At 35.9% G+C, this 17,822-nt stretch overlaps 1 pseudogene; it reads left to right on the top strand.

Annotated features, from left to right (window-relative positions):
• The first annotated feature begins 14,804 nt into the window (after positions 1 to 14,804).
• Positions 14,805 to 15,454, top strand: LOC149234486 (putative calcium-binding protein CML16; annotated as a pseudogene).
• The last annotated feature ends 2,368 nt before the right edge of the window (positions 15,455 to 17,822 follow it).

The following is a 17,822-nucleotide window of genomic DNA, read 5'->3' as shown; positions in this document are numbered from 1 at the left end:
TGTTTTTGGGCAATGATTTTACCGTCTTCTCCATCAAACCTAGGGAGATACTTGTAATAATTGTTAGGGAAAACATGGAGTGTAGGAGGTAAGATGAGTGGCTTATACCTATCAAGAACTTTCCAAGGTACAAGAATATGTACAAGGATTGTAAGATCATTCTTGATTATTTAATATTTCTTGATTGGAAAATGATCATCATAAGATTCAGAAGAATTCTTCTCAGATGTGTAAGGATATTTTATATTTACAATTTTCAAAGGAAAATAATTTAAAACTAATCTAATATCTTCTCTAAAATACAATATACATTGAAAAACCTTCTTGATGAGAAAAAACATGATGTCTTGGATAACAATCCAAGTTAGAAACCTGATCTTCCCATATTGTTCTTTCGGGTTCATTCATCCAGTGGAGTCTTGATTGTGAAATTGATTTGGAGTTTCCAGGTGGATGATTTTAACCTTTGTGTGTCTGATCATTATCCGCCATCATAGATCAGATCTGAACCTGTAAAATATTTTTCAAGAAAATGTTAGTCGTTTCCCAGTATGGTCGCCAATGATGTTATCACTCTGATATTTCTTTTGAAGTTAATGAAGAAAGAAAAGTCAAAGGTAACCACAAACCACTTTTGGAGATCGGGACCTAGCCTTCCTGATGCTCATAGAGGGCTATCTCTTTATAATTTAACTTTGTTTTAGTTAAGATGATTTTAGGCTAGTTATTGCTTACACTTGGGTTTTGTTTTGAAATTGGGTGGTGGGATCAATTTACTTAGATGAACAGAGGTTTGTATTTTACCATTGGGCTATGGAGTCGGATGTTAGACAAACAAGACTAGATTTAGTTTTAAAAACAGTGTCTATAGGGCAAGATAAATGAGTTACTGCAGATTTCAAAGGCTAAATGGTGGAATGGTTTCAAATCGGATCCAAGGAGCAATTAAGGGTTCCCTAGGCCAGACTTTGGAAGGAAGGAAAGAAAGTCAACCGGGATGGGAGAGCAATTAAGGGTTCTCAAATCTGGGTATCATAGGAAAACATTTAAATGACTAATTGTGAAAAACAGAGTGTACTTAAACAAATTCTCAGTGACATCTCCAGTTAATTCATTAAAATTTAGAACACATTTAAGATTATGAAAAGACATAAGAAGGTGAAAAATCACATAAAGAAGATACTTCACTGCAAATAGCTCATTTCATGAATCCTGCAATTTCAATGCTTTTATTACTTGCTCTAGTCTGTTGACTTGAAATTGGTACAATCACCCTTAGGTTCAAGATCAAAATCACTCTACAAATGTATAATAATCCACACAAAATACTTCAAATGAAGAAGTATTTATACCAATTAAATTGAAATATCTTGAAAAAATATCAAGATTGGTTTTACAAATATCTCAAACTATTTTACATTAATAGAACTTAAATAAAGGAGACTCAAAATTAATGAATCTATTTGGGACTATATTTATGGATTGATGGTGAAAAAGAAGAAAAATTTGAATTTTATAGCAAATCTTAATTGATGGTGAGGCTTCCAAGTCACTAATGACCTCCTTCCTTTGTGCATTCTGCCCTAGAAATTCTGCAAAATTAGGGTCCAGTGATACCTTTATATATATATCTATCTATCTATCTATATATATATATATATATATATATATATATATATATATATATATATATATATATATATATATATATATATATATATATATATATATATATTAATCCAAGATAGATATGTAAAACATGAAAGAGGGTATTGTATATAAGTATGTTATTGAGATAAACCTCTTTCATTTTCCCAAAATTCAGCTCCCACTGTTCAAAGTATTCTTTGCAAAAAGATGTCAAACACAAGACTTTTTAGAGTCTGAAAAATAGGCTGTGAAGATATGCATTTATCTCCATTTTTGTAATACTTGTGTAAAATGTGACACAAAATACATATTTAATTTGACACAATAGTTTCTTCAAAATTATGACTGATCCGGATTTAAGCAGGAACGCAATAGATTACAGAGATAACCATAAATACAGAGATGCAATAACCATAAAAACAGAGATGCAGCGGAAATAATACTTCATTTCATTAATGGAGAATACTGAAATATGCTTACAAATAGAAATAACCCAGCTAGGGCGATGGTAGCTTATCTCTGAGAAGAGATGTGTCGGCTACATGCCTCTGAACTGTTTCGAATTGTCTTTACAATGAGGCTCGAAGGCCTATTTATTACTGAGAAACAATGGAAAACCCTTCACATTCCAAAACCTAACCCTAGAAGATGAAACACCAAATTGTGGGCCCCGTTTTGGGGTGAGTTGGACAGCCAACTTCCCGGGGTCACGAATTGGTCGTCTTATCTTCGTTTGACGCGCATGATAGCCCGTTGGAAAGATCTCTTCGAGGACTACGACGGAAAAGACGATTTTTATCAAAAAAATCGTTGGCGGTGGATTTCCCAAAAAACGTCGTTTAGGGCCTCAAAACGGCTCCGGAAGTTTAGGACCCGAAAAACTGCTAGAAATAGTAAACTGCACTATAATTAAGGAAAGTGAAAAACTGAAAGAGACAGTTGTGGGGGTCCAAATGGGATAGGTGGGTGGCCACCAACATCCACCTGGATCATTCCTCCCCCCTTAGGAAGCAATGGTCCCCATTGCGTTGAGTTCCTCCCTGAGATGAGGAAGCTTCTGCTGAGCTGGGTCTCTGGTGAGCTATTCTGCAATCTCTAATGTGTCCAAAAATGGTGGGAAGCATGGTCGACAATGGTCCACATTGAACACTCGGTGCAAGCGAAGGAATGGAGGAATGCTTTGCTTCAAAGCATTGTTGCCCGTAGCCTTGGTACTGGTGTAAGGACCATGTCGGAGTGGCCTAAGCTTCTGATGGGTTCTGGTAAGGCGTTCTTTCTGTCGATGCAACCAAACTTTGTTCCCCACCTGAAACTTGTGTGGTACCCCCGTGGGTGAGAAGAAGTTGTTTTTGTGTTTTGTTCTGACTGTATCCCTCTGTTGCTGCTGCTGCGTGGAGGAACCCTTCGTGGGGGTCATGGATGTAGCAACGATCTTCCCCTTACTTTGGGAGCGAACCAGACAGAAAATAAATTTCCTAGTCTGTGAGATGAGCTTGCTGCCTTTCTTAGCAGTGATCAAAGAGGTGGCAGTAGGTGGGGCTACCTCCGGTATCCTGTATAATGAATTATCCAAAGAAATAATGACAGCGCGAGGCCTTGACTCATACACAGCATGTCGCCTCCACAAGTATGGTTGGCCTAATAGTACATCACAAACATCCAGAGGTGTAACATCACATAATACCTCGTCTGTGAAGGGCTTGATGCTGTAGGGAAGGCGACACTGCTGGCGAACTTTGAGATCTCGTCCTTCGTGAAGCCACCCGATACTGTACGGCTGCGGGTGTGGTGTAGTCGGTAGGCCCAACCGCTTCACGACCTCTGCTGAAATGAGGTTCTTTTGGCTGCCACTGTCGACAATGAATTGCAGTGGCGAACCCTTCACCCACATTTGTGAGTGGAAAAGACGTTCCCCCTCCTCTAGCTCTTCGGGCTCATTCTTCTAGATCTTGGCAGTGGCAATAGTGGCACTAGGATCCGCATCAATGATCTGCTTCCCTTTGCCATTCCCCTTGTCGGGTTCTGGCTCAGAGTCGGAACATGCATCTGATTCGGAAGCCTTCAACTCGGCCACCAGCGACTGCTTGGTCCGACACTCACTTGTGTTATGAGTGGGACTCTTGTGGAACTCACACCACTTTCTTGTGTCCTTCTTCGGCTTCGTGGTGGTGTTCTTTTCTTGCGGCTTCGAGGGGTTGTCTTGGGTCACCCCGCCTTGGCTTTGTCCTTTAGGCTTTGGATTTGTAGATCCAAAGTCTCGCTTCTTCTGTTTGAACTTTTGCTCGATTTTGACAGCGTATCGGTATGCTGTGCCGAGTGAGGAGATGTCCAAGAACTCCATCTCTTCCTGGATGTATCTGTGTAGGCAGCCACGGTATTTGAGTACCAAATGCAGCTCAGAATCTTTGATACCCAACTGTGTGCGAAGGGTATGAAAAATATTTGTGAACTCTGGCACATCTTGGTCTCGTCCCTGCCGCAGTGTGGTCCATTTGATGTATTTGTCCTCATAGCTTTTGACAGGGTAGTACTGCTCCTTGATGGCATCCCGGAAGTCATTCCAAGTGGGGGCGGCTGAAAACAGTGAGCCTGTACTTTCATCCTTCTACTCGCAGTATGTTTCCCACCAGTCCTTGACGTGGGGGGCTGCTTTGAGAAGATCGAAAATAATCTTTTCCCGACTTGAAAATTCATGAACAGAAAAATAACCATCTAGCAGATTTAACCATTTATCTACAGCATCTGCGTCTATTTGACCCTCGAAGATGGGGATTTCAAAATTAACTTGTACCTTAAACGGTGTGGCATTTCCAGAGTAGCTGTTGGAAGCCGATGCGTCGCCTCTGGGTAGCCACTGAAGGATCTGCGCAAAGCTATCCATCATCGCGTTCCGTTGCCGCTCGAGGGCTTCTTCGAGCAAGATTCTGATAGGATCTCCTGCCCCCTCATCTTTCTTCTCATCCGCCATGGGAGGTCGTCGGGATTTGCGAGGCTGGTCTTGCAAAGGTTCAACCAGTTCAAGCCCTAACTCCTTATATCCTGACCTTGTTGGGGACATGCAAAGAAAAACAGAGAAAAAGCAGACCGCTCTGATACCACTGATCCAGATTTAAGCAGGAACGCAATAGATTACAGAGATAACCATAAATACAGAGATGCGATAACCATAAAAACAGAGATGCAGCGGAAATAATACTTCATTTCATTAATGGAGAATACCGAAATATGCTTACAAATAGAAATAACCCAGCTAGGGCAATGGTAGCTTATCTCTGAGAAGAGATGTGTCGGCTACATGCCTATGAACTGTTTCGAACTGTCTTTACAATGAGGCTCGAAGGCCTATTTATTATTGAGAAACAATGGAAAACCCTTCACATTCCAAAACCTAACCCTAGAAGATGAAATGCCAAATTGTGGGCCCCATTTTGGGGTGAGTTGGACAGCCAACTTTCCGGGGTCGCGAATTGGTCGTCTTATCTCCGTTTGACGCGCATGATAGCCCGTTGGAAAGATCTCTCCGAGGACTACGACGGAAAAGACGATTTTTATCAAAAAAATCGTTGGTCGTGGATTTCCCAAAAAACGTCGTTTAGGGCCTCAAAACGGCTCCGGAAGTTTAGGACCCGAAAAACTGCTAAAAGTAGTAAACTGCACTATAATTAAGGAAAGTGAAAAACTAAAAGAGACAGTTGTGGGGGTCCAAATGGGATAGGTGGGTGGCCACCAACATCCACCTGGATCATTATGACTTAAACAGGAAATTTTTGGAAAATGTACCACTCCTGCTCTGATTTGATCTTTTAACCTTAATTTTATTTTAACTGTTTTTACCTTTACTTTGGATAAAATTAATTGTTTCTGGTGAAAGTGTCTTCATCTCTGTTTAACCCTTACTTCCTCCATGTTTACTTTTACTATTTACCTTGATTGCTCTGTTTTTTCATCTATCTTCACTTTGACATGAATTTATTTTATCTGTATGCTTTGTAACTGTCTTCCATGCTGTTTGTCTTCCCGCTGGCTGCTTTTATTCACTTTGATTTTTCAATCTGATACACTTTTACTGATACTCTTTCATCTGGCTGATTTATCTTTTTCCTTTTACTATGCTTTTTTTACTTTCACTGTAACCTTTTGACTTTTACTGTACATTTTCAAATGAGAGGGTTGTTCTGGTTTTTTCTCAAAATACCTGGAAATTGGTGAATTGGCTTGCAAATTGGTTTAAATGGTGATTGCAGAGGGTACAGTGGCTGCATACATGAACTGGATGCTCAAATTGGGTGTCCAAAGCTTCTTCGGGCAGTAGACGACAGTGAATTTTGGTCGCAGAGGCTCAGGCTGTCGCAAACGTATTGTTGAGGTCTTACAGAAAAAACAAGCGAAAAAGGATGAAATTGGGCTTCTTGGCCATTTAAAGGGCAACGATTATAGTTTGGCGGGGAAAGTATTTTATGAACAGTGGAAGGTTTTCACATTGGGCGGGGAGGCGGTTTTGGAGGCCATCACATCGCTTTTGGCAGGCGGGCGGTATTTCCTTGAGGGAACGCAATCTATGTCAGAGGCTGACATGTAGCAAAATCAGGCCTCAAAAAATTGCGAATCTCACATGCTCTCGGGCTGATAAAGATCAGAGAGGGAGTGAGCTGGATATGGATTTGCATCGTCAGATCTGGGGGGAGAGATTTAACGGTTGTCGTGCGGTGAAGCTACACGGAGGGAAATCAAGGTGAAGATTTGCGGGGTTTTCTTTAATGGCACCAAGGGTTCGTGGGTTAATAGGTTTATGTTAGGGAAATATGAAGCGGGTAGTTAATTTAAACAATGCGTGGGATGAAAATATAGTTTATAATTAAATCATGGTTTGGATATTATATATGAAGGAGTTATTTAATACAGGAAAAAGGTATATAGGGGAGCTAATACATTAGGTTAGTACGTTAATAAAATGAATGCGCGGAATGTAAAATATAGTAAGAATAATGTAAAATATGATGTTTGGCTTGAATTTCTTCACTGTGTGACTCAATATCAACATTTAACACTTATACTTAGGATAAAAGCATTTTTTGTGGGTTTTTGAGTATTTTGAATGAGAGGGGAATTAGTTAAGGGGGTTTTACCTTTCCTAGGTAAAATGTGTTTTAAACTTAGGAAAAGGGGATTTTGTAGGGTAAAATGAGTGATGTAAAAGGAAAAGGGTGTTTTCATGAATGATAAGGGTTTCAATAAGGTGGAATCCAATACTTGATGTCCATGAGTCATTAAGCCGAGGGTCTGGTCCCACCAAAAGTCAGAGAAATGCTCTGAGCCTTTATGACTAAAGTATTTTAGTACTGGAGCACATTGTGGGGAGGGAAATTAGTAATATGCCAAATGATGTTTATCCGTGATTGTAAAAATTGCTTGTACCTACCCATATGCTATTTTAATATTTTATTCCTTATTTACATGGGTGCATTTGAGCTTGCAAACCCTTATTCATTTTTCTTTGAAATAGGAAACTAACTAATTCAAACCTTATTTCATCCAAAAGCTCATGTTAAACTGTTGAGCTCCCTATCATTCTCTATTTTAACTATTTATCTGCCAAGATTAAACTGTTTGGCTAGACCTTTATTCTCTATCTATCAACATTAAATTTAAAGCATGAAAAATCAAGAATAAGTTGTTTGACTTATCATGGATTATGGTATTTTAAACAAGCTACACATAATCATTATTTGCAGAAAAAGTAAAACAGTAGTGGCATTTGAATTTGCACACTTTCATGATCTATTTTTATCTCTTTTTGTGGGGTTCGTATTTTTCACTTTTTTGATCTTTGTTTCTTTTTGTCCTTTGATTGTTCTTTTAGGACATACCCTCTTTACATTTTTTTAATTTAGGAATACATTTGCAGAAAGCAAAGGTATGTACAATATTACAATACTGACCATAGTCAATTCAAAATTATGAATCCTATTATTATAGGATGGCCAATCTTGGAGAAGTTCCCGATAAACCTCTTGTAATAAACTACTAGTCCCATGAATGATCTCACCTCATTCACATTCTTGGATTTGGCCACTTGATGATAGCCTTAATATTTTCTGGATCCATTATTATCTGTTCCTTGGAAACAATATTACCTAAGTAATGAATTTGAGACTAAAATAAGATACACTTGTTGAGCTTGGAATAAATCTTATGCTCTTTGTTACCACTCAAACTAGCAGGGGGGTCCTAGAGGGGCACTTGCCAGGTTAAGAGCAACAATGAAGCTAAATCCCACTATCACCAAGGCTAGAGATTCCTAATCTTTATGGACTTTCACCAATGGGAGGAGATCCAATATATCAAAAGGATAAATAAGCTAAAATGGGTGTGAAGTGGACTCGAGGACCCTTTCCTAGGGGGGCTCAAGAATGGAACTTGCTTGCCTTTTAAGCAAGGTACAAGGCTTTCTAGGAAAAGGGGATGAGGATTTAAGGGCTAGGTTTGAGGAGTGTGAATTGTAAAGGAGCTTCCAAAACCCTAAAATGCTTGTTGAACTTGGTTTTCCAAGTGGCTTTTGAAGAGTTGACTTTTCAAAGGTATGGGACCACATGGGACCAAGTGGACCAGGGTTAGGTTAAGAGGAAGGAGTTTAGCAACCAATGATAAAATTGAACTAAACAAGGAGGAGAAAGGGATCAAAGAATTGATTTTTAGTTGAAGGTACAAAATGATCCCTATGAGGAGCTACCCTAGGGAAACTTAGGGTGAAAACCAATCTCGAGGCTAGGGCTTGGGATATCTCACAACTCCACTATCGGAATTTCCTCAAATTTGGAGGAGGCTTAGGAGAGACACCAGGGTAGTTGAGGCCAAGAGATTGAAGTTTTTCTATGGGCGGTTTGTAATTAAATTTAATATTATTTTAATTAATTAAAAGCTCTTTTTCTTTGAAAATTAACAAATAAATTAATAGTTTAAACCTTAAAACATTACTAAAAATACAATTTTGTCCTATTGCAAACCTTCCAAAACATCCACCAATAAATTATTTTTTTAAATGAATTATAAAATATATTTTAGGGTTTAAATTTTGTAAATTTTTTTGTTGGTTAGTTTATGTGATTCTTGACAGTGACTTGTGATTTGAATGGTTATGGTAGGATATTTAAGTTTTCAAAATCATTTAAAGATCTTATTTGACTTTGATCCGAGATTAAATTTTGAAATTTTAATAAATTTAAATTTTGTTTATTATATATCTATATCTATATATATATATATATATATATATTGAATATTCTCTAAAACAGTTTAGGTTTGGTTAAGAATTTTGTCTTCTTAGCATTTAAAAAAATAAGTTAAAGACCCAATAAACATTTATCATGGAAAGCCTCTTCTTTATGGACCACCAATAAGTAATTCCACATGGCTTAGTTTTCCTTGAATAACAATGATGAATCAATTGCATTCACTAATTTAAATTAGTAATGATTAATCCCATAGTAAATTTGACATTTAAATTATAATATATCTACTTTCTCATTGTTTATATATATATATATAATTAAAAAGTATATAATTATGAAATAATATTATCAATAAAATTATTGATTTTTCATAATACTATTTCCATTAAAATTAATTTTCAATTTTGTAATAAAATTTAATATTATTTTAATTAATTAAAAACTCTTTTTCTTTAAAAATAAAAAATAATAATAATAAAAATAATAAAAATAATAAATAAAAAATAAAAAAATTAACCCTAAAACATTTTTAAAAGTACAACTTTGTCCTATTACAAACCTTACAAAACATCCACCAACCAACTATTTCACATAATACGTCAAATAACGCATGATTATATTCGAATAATAATGATTATCGATAATAACGATTTTAGAAAGCTGGCAAACCATCGATCAATAAATTATTTGAAATAATACGTAAAATAACGCGTGACTATATTTGAATAACCATAATGAGCGATAATAGCGATTTTAAAATATAAAATAATCTTAATTAATACATTATTTAATTTTAGAAACCATTGACCAGCACAAAGGAAAGAGATAGTTTTATATTTTATAGATTAAGTTGTATAAAAAAATTTATTTGCTAGTTGATGTGAGTTTATGAGATGATTGAATGACTAATATGTGGCTTGAGTAGTAGATATTTAAATTGTTAAAATTATTTGAGGATTTTATCTTGTCTAGGTCACACAAACCCTTAGTATGGATAGATTTTTTCCCATAAAGTTTGGAACCAGTGACCTTTACACTATATAATGTCTTAACAGAAAACTTGTCACCATAGAATAAAAAAATATATATCACCATCTATTCTATCTCCAAAGCTAATTGTATAAATTTTAATAAACTTCAATTTTTTTATTATAATGAAAATAAGAATCGGCACTTTTATTTATAATTTTTGTTAATATGGATGTGTAATTAGTTGAAAAGTATATGATTGTGGAAGTGGTGTTATCAATAGGATTATTGATTTTTCATGAATGTTATTTAGATAAAAGTTATTTTTCAATTTTGCAATAAGATTTAAGATTATTTTAATTAATTAAAAGTTCCTTCTCGTTGAAATTTAAGAAATAAATTAATGACGTTTTAAAAAAATACAAATTTTCCCTATTACTCCCCACAATGAAACGTAATAATATTCCCCATTCTCCATAAACATTCATACGATATACAATATACCATTTGGAAATTTGTAAAAATATCTTCGCACAATGAAAAATTAAATTTGGAAAATCAACAAACATACTCCATCTTCTCCACAACCTCTGACAATGAAACTTAATAATAATAACAACAACATAACATTAATAGTTTAACATTAATTTCCCTATGCACCCGCGGTTCTCCCAAAAATACCGCCTTCAGTTTCCAATATAAAAGCTGACTACAGTAAAAGCTCTGCATGGTGAAATCCTCCACACATTCCCCGTCCTCTATAAAGATTCAATTCTAACATCAATGCTCAAAGAAATAACATACAGTCAAAGCACTAGCGAAACCCGTAGTTCTCCCGCACATGCCCCGTTTTCCAGATTATTTATCATCAATAGAAAACATATGTGCTTCCAATATAACACAAATGCATATGTACCGCTTTTCACAACAAATCCATTTTGCAAAAAAAATCTCACATATTAACATTAGTAGTTTAACAATACCCTATAAACCACCCCGCGAGGGGATGAACAAATGTCAAATTAATGTTAATATGTTTCCTTGTGCGGAGGACAGAGTATGTGCAGGGAACTTGAGTGCTTTACATAGTGATTATTGTAATACCCATAAACGATGCAGTAATTGGTTGGTACAATTTCGTTGTGCAGAACTTTTACTTTGCACAATGTGTGGTGAATTGGGGTCTTTTGCATAAACAGTGGTGCTCTGACGCGGGAGGTAATCGTTGGACTATAAAAGCTACTCTTATTATGCAATATTAAATCAACCATGTTTTCAATCCATGTGAAAGGTGGTTGCGAGACACTTATGTTAGTGCTATGGTCAACGATGTGGGAATTAACAACATTAATCATTATTTTCTCCCTCACATACCTGGTCCTTCGCAAAGATCCATAGCTCTAAAAGCAAAACTCTACACAACTACTCTCTCACACATACTTCATACTCCACACAGTAAAAGCCCTACACATGCCCCATCCTCCATAAAGTAAATTAGTTTAGAATGGATTCTATAGCTCAATTGTCAACAATGTCAATTCTTTGATTTTTTTAACATTAGAACAAGAAGATTAGTTTAGAATGGATTCTATAGCTCAATTGTCAACAATGTCATTTCTTTGATTTTTTTAACATTAGAACAAGAAATTTTGGTTGCATTCGAAAATAACAATTAATTTTCATACATGACATTTATTTGTATTTATATATTTAATTTGTTGCCTATACAAGTAAATCCTTACTGATTTTTCTTTCTAAATAATGTATGCATGTATTCCACAAATCGACATACATATCTCACATTATGCATAGCCAAAGCTCTACACAATGAAAAATAATTAAGTCCCTAATTTTGTCCATGCCGAATAAAGTATCAAATATAAAATTTGAGCATAGTAAAAGCTCTTCACAATGAATATCCTACACATACCCCATTCATAGCAATAACACACTATCAAAGCACTCATGAAACCCCTCACTCTCTCACACATAAATATGTGTTCATTAAAACATATATGCTTCCAATATAATACAAATATATATGTCACTCTACACAACCGCTCTCTTGCAGATACTTCGTACTTCGCACATTAAAAGCTCTGCACAATGAAACATAATAATAGTAGGTGTTCTCTCTAAACATTCATACGATATACAATATCCGATTTGGAAATTTGTAAAAATATTTATGCACAACTAAATATTAAATTCAGGAAATCGGCAAGAATACCCAATTTTACGCACAATGAAACATAACAATAATAACAACATAATAACATTAATATTTTAACACCCCTTGTTCTCCTGAAAATACCTTATTCAGTTTCCAATATATACAATCTAGAAATCTAGAAATTTGTGAAAGTATCTCTACATAATGAATTGTGTAGCTCCCCAAACCTATGCAAAGGACTTGCAACCATGTCAGTTATGCCATCATGGGAAAGAGTAGTACCATAACAATGTTAGTGTCAGTTTTCATGTCAGAGCATTCACCGACGAAATAGCCATTCAGATTTTATTATTATTATTTTTAAATCAATTATGAGGCACTGACAAATACCAAAAATAAAATTCTCTCCACCTAAAGAATTATGTCCCATTGAAATTTACTAGACCAATCGAAAATTAGGAATAATATTCCCACGAAATTAGAAAATTATTTTTGAATTTATGGAAAATAGGAAAATTAAACATTTTCATGAAACTTTAGTTAAAATTGCAAGAAAACAACAAAATAATGCACTATCAATGCAATTTGACTGTGATACAAATGCTATATTCCCTAATGAGACTAAGAAGAATAAGAAATCTGGTAATGAATTTCTTATAACTTGTCACATATAAAACCTTAAATATCTTCTTTTGATTATAAAAGAAATGATTTTGAATAATTTGTTTAGATATAAAATAAAAAAATTTATAGGCAATCTTATATAACTCCTCAAATATAACAACCTTGCTAACATGCTTTTAAAAGAAAATAATAACTCTTGACATGTAAATTAAATATTTAGTTTTTATTTAAACCAATATCATTTATTTATTACAAATGATGCCTATATGGTTTTAAACAAATACAATCTATGAATTTAAATAAATATTATCCATAAATTTATGCATATAATTTAATAGGTTTCAAAGTAAAATATTTCTAAAACCAATACAAATAAAAGAAATTGAATTTATTACAATTACAATAACTCCAATAATATATAATAGTGCAATAATTTATGACAATTGTAATAACTCAAATAATACATAATATTGCAATAATTTATTACAATAACTATAAATCTAATTTATACATATAATTTATAATTTAAAACAATGAATATAAAACAGTGAATATAGAATGTTTCTCTTACATCTATATATATAACGTGAGTGCGCCATGTGGTGGCTGGGGTGGTTGGCTTTCACACCCCCCAGCTGCGTTCGATTCCTGCTGAGGCTACTATTTGTTTCGGCGATGCTCTTCATGCTTCGGCGATTTGTCTATCTGTTGGCTTCGGCCACATATGTTGTATGATGATGATGCTCTTCTCGCTTCGGCGATATGTATATCTGCTGGCTTCGGCCACATATGTTATATGTTGATTCTTCAGAGGGAGACTCTCCCCCACTGAAAAAATGTTAGCCTACAAATTACTCCGTTCACATGGCTCATGTTCATCAATCTTGGATGAACAGATGGAGAAACCCTCTCTAAATGTGATTCACATTTTGCTTCGAATTTTTGGACTTTCGGTTGCATATTGACAAAGTTTTATTAAGACAATCATTCTATTCACATCCTTTTTAAAAAGTATGAGATGCATATGTTGTTGCATTTTCCATTACTGATCAGCTGCATAATATCCCAAAACAAACTTATACTCTTATATATTTATTACATAAACAAATATTTAATCTTCAATGTCAATAACAATTGCATCTGTAATGGACTCATGTAGAAGCAAAGATGGGTTGTTGTAAATATGTTTTTGTCAACCTAGAAGGGCATTGACATACGTAGGAGTAGAATCAATTGGTTTTGGAATGCAGTCTTTAATGGGTTAGTTCCCTCCATCGCAAGGACAAAGAGCTACGCCTATAATTATTCACCATATTTTAATCAATATTTTAATCAATTGGATTTGGAATGTAGTATTTAATGGGCTGGTTCCCTCCATCACAAGGACAAAGAGCTACTCCTAGGGTTAGTCACCATATTTTCTATTAAAAATAATATAGAGAAATGGAAATGGCCCAATTAACCATAAGTTAGTCACCATATTTTCCATTAAAAATAATATAGAGAAATGGAAATAGCCCTCTTTACCGGAATGCCATAGTAGAAGCATTGAGGGTTACTTTTCAATTATTTTTTCATTTGGACGCACTATTTGAATGTGGGTATAGAAGTTATTGAAATCAAACCAGGAGAAAAACAAAAAACTATAAATCAATAAAAACCGTCTAAAGTTAAAGAATTAAATTAATTTTATAATAAAATTAGATAAATGTAAAAAATTAAACATAAATATAAGAAAATTAATATTGAAAATGATATTAATAGATAATAGAGATCTATTAAAAAAAAGAATATATGGCTACCATAAAATTTTAATTTTAATTAAAAATAGAGTAATTTACAACTCTTTAATAAAAAAAAGTAGTCTATCTAAGTGGTAGAATGGCCCGTTTTCCGTCACCGGCCGGAAAATCGTCCGACTCCGACCACCGGAAATGTCTCCACCCTCCATCACCCTCCCCTAGCTCCACCACCCTCCCCTGGCAATCCTGACATTCCCTGCAGGGCCTGACAAAAAATCGGACTCGGATCGCAGGCCTGACATCCCCTGACAGACTACTCCGATCGGAGACGAGCTATTGCAGCCACCGTATATTATTCCGGGGAGCTCCTTATTCCGATTCCAATTCGAATTGTCACCCACGCGCTGCAATGCATAATTTTCAATCGACACAGATAATTCGCATTGCGTTATGGACTGTTGCGGGAAGGAACGGACGCGCTGATACAACACAGTTGCTAATATTGTCGCTGGTGCTGGAGTTTTCTGTTTTATAAAGGTCGGGGAACCGCAGATTTTCGGAGGCCAAATCCCCATGGGCTGCGAAAAGAGCCTCTCAGAGGAGCAAATAGAGGAGCTAAAGGAGATCTTTGCGAGGTTCGATCTTGACTCAGACGGAAGCCTGACGCAATTAGAGCTGGGGGGCTTTCTGAGGACTGAAGCCCAGCGGCGAACAGATAGATGCCCTAATCAAGCGCGTGGATACAAACAACAATGGGCTGATAGAGTTCCCGGAACTGGTGAGCCTGATCGCCCCCGGTGTAACGGCAGAGGTCTCGAATAACCAGGAGCAGCTGATGGAGCTGTTCCGCTCCTTTGACAGGGACGGTAATGGCTACATTACGGCGGCGGAGCTCGCGCGGTCCATGGTCAAGATGGGCCATGCCCTGTCTTTCCGAGAGCTCACTGAGATGATTGCCGAGGCTGATACGGATGGGGATGGAAGAATAAGCTTTGCAGAATTCACCGCTGCCGTCACTTCTGCTTCGGTCGATTATCTCAAAGCATCTTTGATGTAAATAAAAATAGGGTTCGAGTCGACCAGCGGGTTATTACAGGTGGCGTGGTTTTCCTTGATAACGGTGATGAGTCAAATCGACATTCGCGGATAGCAGCCAGAGATGGTTGTCCTCACTGTTGGTTTGACACCTGAGTTTGATAGGTTTTGCCACCTTCGGAGAAATAAAAATAGGGTTCGTGTTTCTATTTGTCTGCCGATGCGTTTTATAAATTGTAATTATTGTGTTATCTGGCAAGAAATATGTCTTGGCTTACCATTCTTTTGTGGATTTCTATGGGCTGGGGTTTAACTTAATTTTGGGCCAGGACCGAATTCTGGCCCATTGTTAAATTACTTTCATAGATTGCTCTGTTACAAGAGGTAGGCCTAGGGACAAAGAACCGATGACTCATTCACTATCGATGTTAAGTTGCCCGCTGGCTTTAGACCAGGGCCCAAATATGAGATATTTGGAGGCTGTATGATTTTTTATATGTTATGTTGTCAATGTCGCAAAGTGTCAGTGTTTCATTGGTGTATTATGGGTAAATCTAAAATAAAAATCAGAACATGTGTTGATTGCTGATATTATACCACGAATCCTCAAAGGGTGTTTCAATCCTGCTTCAGTTTTCTTGAAAAACCCCAATAATTGTGTGGCTTTTGTTAAAAAAGAAATGTGCGATTTAAAAACTGGGAGGTTTTTACAAAAATAAATCTATTCTCTTAGATTATTTTCAGGTTAACGGAACCCTAGATGATTTTCAAATTCAGGAATGTAGATGATTTTCAGATTCAGGAACGTAAACATATATGTACTGGGAAATATTCCATTTTGTTGTAAAATCAAATGCTTCAAGGGCTCATATACAGAACTGACAGCGGGAAAATTAAAACTAGAAATAATAATTGAGTTTTGAATCATTGTGACAAACGAAACATCAGATCAGCTCACAGGATGTATCCAAGGCTGCAATGAACTGAGATGATATATCCAAGGCTGCAATGAACTGAGATGATGAGCTTTGAATCGTTATAACTAAGTGACAACCAAATCTAAGCTGTAGCCGCAGACAAAACATCACATCAGCTCACAGAATATATCTAAGGTTGCAGTGAACTATAACAAGAACATCACATCAGCTCACAGAATAGGCTGCAGTGAACTATAACAAGAACATCACATCAGCTCACAGAATAGGCTGCAGTGAATTATAACAAGAACATCACATCAGCTCACAGAATAGGCTGCAGTGAACTATAACAAGAACATCACATCAGCTCACAGAATATATCCAAGGCTGCAATGAACTATAGCTTTGCATTCTGAAATGACCCAACCTCTCGGTTAGGAAGCTGTAGCCACAGGCAAAACATCACATCAGCTCACAGAATATATCCAAGTCTGCAGCAAACTCGAATAGGTTTGCATTCTGAAATGACGCAACCTCTCGGTTAAGTTAGAGCCAACTAAGATTAACAAGGGGCTTATTACAGAATGAGCTGTGAGGGCTTATTACAGGATGAGTTGTGTAAGAGATGTGGGGGAAATAGTTTCTACTGGTTGGATAGTTGGATAGATAATTTTTATTGCAGTCTATGTTGTAAGTAGTATAGGATAAAAAGTTAAAAGAGTTAATTCCCTGATTCGTAACAAAACAAAAAACAACCAACGAAACAATAAGGAAAAAAACAACAAACAAAAACAAGAAGGAAAATTGAACAAACAATAACGTAGGAAAAACTGAAAACAAGAAGCGGAACAATAAGAAAAAGTGATAACCGGTTCTCATGGTAGTTGATTTGATTTTAGGATGACACACAGTAGTTGCTTTTAAGCTGTCATTTTAAGAAGTTTAATGTGTGCTTTATAATGATTCAACAAGCTTTAGTGTACTCGAGATTTTTCTCCACCATGAAAGGAGTGACCCAGTATATTATTGCTGCCTCACTAATACTTTCATTATGCACTATTTTAAGCATTGGCTTCTATTTTCATGTTCCCGATTGTTTAAATTTATATTTTTAACAAGATGTTGTTGGCTGTGAACTTCAAAGGGCTCCACCTAACGAGCTACTTAAGGCACACGAGTATAAAGTGTCTGAAGGCATTGGCTTATTTTCAGAGTGGTGGTTTACAAGATTAGTGTCATTTGCCACATGCAGCAAACACAGAGAAAAACAGCAAATGCCATGAAGCCATGATCAACTAAGCAAGATGTTCAAAACTAAAGAAGCGATTGATCTGTTTGTAACTTGGTGAACGTATTTGAACACTTTTTGAAACCTTGACAAAGCTATCTAAATTACGGAACATTTTTTAACGAACCGTGATGGATACCTGGACTTGAAAGTCATCAATCCTAACATCTATGTTAAACATGTTGGGAGGTTTAC

Source organism: Pinus tabuliformis, chromosome 8, assembly GCF_031772625.1.
Source record: "Pinus tabuliformis cultivar Carrire ecotype Pingquan chromosome 8, CPIR1, whole genome shotgun sequence".
Taxonomy (NCBI): domain Eukaryota; kingdom Viridiplantae; phylum Streptophyta; class Pinopsida; order Pinales; family Pinaceae; genus Pinus; species Pinus tabuliformis.
Note: the sequence above shows the minus strand (reverse complement) of the source record. Positions and strands in the feature narration are given on the sequence as shown.